A 4685-nucleotide genomic window follows, 5' to 3' on the forward strand; every position below is an offset into this window, starting at 1 on the left:
GCAGCAATATATATGTACCTGTTACAACGTAACAGTATCAAATGACAACAGACTCCATTATCTTCGGCCGGCTATAGTTTCACTTTTCGCAACTTTCCCCGGCTCTTTTACAACTTGTTTGACCTTGCACTTTTTGGATTGTTAAATATTCTTTTTCGTGGTTCTGCTCGGGCACCAACACTGTCTCTGCTGCAATACAAAACTCCTGCACAGACCTACACACCGTAGTGATGCTGACTCCAAAAAGATGTCCAACACTCCTGTACTCTGAGCCAGTAGCCAGCTTCCACAGTGCAATGGCCACTCTCTTCTTTAATGGCACACAATGGCGAAAAGACGTATGCTGTCGCTCCAGAGCTGGACGAAGTTTGTTGCACACGTAGATAAACGTTTGTTCCGACATCTGGAAGTTGTCCACCCACTGCGCGTCTGTGAATCCAGGAACAACAACATCCCACCACTCGGAGGCTCGGTTAAACGCCCAGACTTTTGGTTTGCGCCGCTGATTTTGTAGGAGATTCATCTGAAAAACATACGCGCAGCATATTAGCTTGTTTCATCGACATCACATACAGTACTTTTACGCTCGGCATTGTTCGTACAGCCCACTAGCAGATTAGCATTAGCTTACCATCAAACGTTGTCTAGATCGTGTCCTGTCTTCGTCTTCATACTGCTTCAGCACTTCCCACACTCTCCTGTACTTCTCTTGTGTGTTTCTTGTGTGCTCACAACCTTCTCCTGGATTCTTCTCTTTGGCGTCTTGCCAAAAGCCACAGACTGAGCAAAATGTTTAGTAACACGACCATGTCCTCCATTGATGTGTTTGCGATCTTCTTCTTCTTCTACTACTTGTACTTCTTCTGCTACGTTTATTGGTGGCTGACAAAAAGCTTTGGAGCATTACCGCCACTAGCTGGCAAAGGCGCGTAATGGCAGTTTCCGGACACGGGGACCGCCCAGAACCCACCCACTAGAACTGTACAGAAGTGTAATGGAAAACCACCCAAACGGTACCGAACTGTCCTGTGCCGTCCCGTACCGTCCTGTTCTGGCACCTGTGGAAAAGGGGCATTAGTGTCCAGCCTCTTTTATAACTCATATGCCTCCTGTTTTGCCTTTGTTACTTCCCCCTTTGTCCTATGTTGCATCTCCCTATATTCCTGTTTACTCTCTTCAGTCCTCTCACTGTACCATTCTTTCCTGGCTAACCTTTTCCTCTGGATAACTTCCTGCACTTTACTATTCCACCACCAGGTCTCCTTATAATCTTTTCTCTGTCCTGATGACACAACAAATACCTTCCTACCTGTCTCTCTAACCACTGTGGCTGTAGTAGCCCAGTCATCTCAAAAGCCTTTCTTACCACCTAGAGCCTTTAACAGCTCCTTTCTGAACTCCTTACAACATTCTTCCTTTCTCAACTTCCACCATTTGGTCCTCTTCTCTGCCTTTACTCTTTTCCTCTTTTTCACCGCAACACACATCCTACACACCACCACCCAGTGCTGTCTGGCCACATGTCCCCCTGCAACAACCTTATAGTCCACAATCTCCCTCAGGTTACCTCTTCTACACAGAATGTCAGAATGTAGTCTACCTGCGTACTCCTGCCTTCACTCTTATAGGTCACCCTGTGTTCCTCCCTCTTTTGGAAATAGGTGTTGATTACAGCCATTTCTTTCCTCTTGGCAAAATTCTACCACCATCTGTCCTTCCTGGTTCCTTTCCTTGACCCCAAACCTTCCTATCACCTCCTCATCTCTTCTGTTTCCTTCACCAACATGTCCATTCAGATCTGCTCCATCACCACTCTCTCCTCCTTGGGAATACTCTCTATCACTTCATCAAGATCCTTCCAGAATTTCTCTTTTTCTTTTACATCACATCCAACTTGTGGAGCATAACCACTGACAATATTGAACATCAGACTATCAACTTCTACCTTCAGACACATCACCCTGTCTGACACTCTTAAACACCTCAACTACATTTCTTGCAAACTCCTCCTTCAGGACCACCCCTACTCCGTTTCTCTTCCTATCCACACCATGGTAAAAAAGCTGAAACCCTGTCCCAATGCTGTGAGCCTTGCTGCCCTTCCACTTTGTCTCTTGCACACATAATACATCTACCTTCCTTCTCTGCATCATGTCAGCTAGCCTTCTACCTTTGCCTGTCGTTGTCTCTATGTTTAGAGTTGCTACCCTCAGTCCTACACTCTTGACTTTTTTCTTCTCCCACTGTCTCCTGGCACATTTCCCTCCTCGTGATCGTCGACTTACAGTAGCGCAATTTCTGCTGGTCCCCTGTTTGTCAACAGCATCGGTGGCAGTTGTTGTTAACCCGGGCCTCGGTCGATCTGGTATGGTGTCACTTGGATGAACTCGCATGTTAGTTTTGGCCAAGGTGTTTTACGCCGGATGCCCTTCCTGACACAACCCTCACCATTTACCCGGGCTTGGGACCGGCACAAGAGATGCACTGACTTGTGCTCCCTAATGGTGAGTACACAATAAACAATAAACATATTTTTCTGTTTTTCTTAAGCTCAAAATAATAAAATTCATTTAGTAAGACAATAATGATGGAAGGACCGAGGCTTCTTGGCCATAATTAGTCTTCTGTGCATGCACTTGACTTAAAAATTAAAAAAAATGTTTTTTCTTTCACTGTTACAAACCCATCAGGTCACTATGAGATGCAAATTTGCTCTAAGTGCTTTTGCTTTTGTTGCCCTTTGGAGAACAGCTTTAGCTACCATTTTTTTCCCTAACAAATCAAAGGAAAAAATCTTCAGCGAGGAGGATAAAGTATCAGTAAAAGGAGAGAAGAAGCTCAATTAATTTAACCCAAACACATTTTAGCCTTGGTGTGAGATGTAACATGACACTCGTAACTCCAGTTTGTAGGCAAAGCTGTGATAATCTTTACCTGAGTAAACTGTATGTTTAATATGTTTACCACAGTTTTTACCTTTGGGTTTGACTGGTCTATCACTGTTCACAAAATAGTGAAAAAAAGAGAAACTCAAAGGATGCAAAAGCTTCCTTTAGTGTGTTATGCAGGGTTTCCCCTAGAAAAGAGGCTAAGCCTGGTGGTAGGTGGCCGTTTGCCGGCAGATCTCTGGCCAACCGCCGGCCGACCGTGATTTAGTAAAAAAAAATGATTAAAGTTGACAGAAAGTCGAAAATATGGCTATTTATTATTTGATATTGTTAGATGTGTGCCAAATATTTACACAACTACAGTTTTACAAAAAGGCACTTTTGAAATACTTATTTAAACAAAAATACAATAAAAATAAACACTAATGGATTGCACCTAATTTAAATCCTAATTTAAGTCACATTTACAAATAAATTAAATTAACATAAATGAAAAAGTGCAAACAAAGCACCAACACACGTCTCACTTCCAGGCCAATAAATAACAACCGACAACTAGTGCTGGGCGATATGGAAAAAAATCCTATATCACGATATGGATAATTTTATATCACGTTAACGATATATATCACGATATATCCCAATTACATACGTTGTCAGTTATTCTCTGAAAAATATGAAAAAATAATTAAATTTCTTACTTTTTTCAAGCTTTATTTTGAAGTGACATTTACCTGAAATTTCACAAATGAGATTTGCTGCATTTTAGTGCAGCAATATATATGTATCAAATGTCAACAGACTCTATTATCTTCTACCGGCTATAGTTTTCCTTTTCGCATCTTTCCCCCAATTTTGGTTAAACCCACTCGTTCCATGTTTATTACTGTGGCTCTGACAACATTCTAAGTAGCTGAAGGTGGCTCGGCCTCAGGGCTCATTAGAGTTGCGCAGGGCTCTGCGAACAGCACGCGGACCTGAGCGTGCAGTGGGCGTTTATACTTGGTGCTTACGTCGGTGCAGTATTCTCCAAAAAGAGGGGGCAGTACGCTACATAACCAGTGGAAATATGGTAAAAAGAGAGCAGATGGTTGAATGGAGCGCGGCGCACACGGTCCACACCAAGTTATAAAAGGTGCACAACGCAACACCGCGTGGGACCTTTGCGCAGGGGCGGGGACAGCGCGATTATGTCACTGTTGGTGCGCGCACCCTCGCGTGGTGAGGTAGATAAAGGTAGCGGTTTTAGGGGAGCGGGTGGAAAAAAACGTGTTTAAAAAAAATGACGTATTTATAATAAACAAGCAGAGTTTAGCCTGGTGGCAAGGTCAGCAAAGCCTGGCGGCCCGCCAGGCTAATAATACGCTGGGGGAAACCCTGGTGTTGTGTTCCAAGAACACTGTTTTATGGTGGCCCTGAAGTGCAAACCACAACACAACATTAATGAAGCACGCAAACAAAAGACTAAGCACGCAAACAAGAAAGGAAACACACAAACAAAAACCGAAGCACGCAAAAAAATGACGAAGCACGCAAACAAAAAAGGAAGCACACAAACAAAAAACAGAAACGCAATTACATTAACAAACCGGAAAAGGTAGGTCCGAGTGGGAGACCTGAGAAATCGCTGATTGGACGAAACCACTTTTGAACCGGAAGTTTTTCTGGTTTTAGCTCGTTTGTTGAAAATATTGTAACACTTTCCTGGTTATGCGATAGCTCACACAAAGCGCGACTCTCGTGGAAGCTGAACAGTTTTTATTAACTCGCTGTTGTCGGCCACAGCTACGCCTCACA

General features: G+C 43.4%; 1 protein-coding gene across 3 annotated transcripts in view; it reads left to right on the plus strand.

The window, feature by feature from the left end:
• tpst1 (tyrosylprotein sulfotransferase 1) overlaps positions 1–4685 on the plus strand; it is a 75586-nt gene that overhangs the window by 4372 nt on the left and 66529 nt on the right. Inside the window, exon 2 of one of the 3 annotated variants that reach the window (XM_037979967.1) lies at positions 2324–2504. The exons of the other annotated variants lie outside the window; for them this stretch is intronic. The gene's annotated coding sequence lies outside the window, so the exon portion shown is untranslated. The remainder of the gene's footprint in view (positions 1–2323; positions 2505–4685) is intronic. 3 annotated transcript variants of the gene reach the window in all.

This window comes from Kryptolebias marmoratus, linkage group LG2, assembly GCF_001649575.2.
Source record: "Kryptolebias marmoratus isolate JLee-2015 linkage group LG2, ASM164957v2, whole genome shotgun sequence".
Classification (NCBI taxonomy): Eukaryota; Metazoa; Chordata; class Actinopteri; order Cyprinodontiformes; family Rivulidae; genus Kryptolebias; species Kryptolebias marmoratus.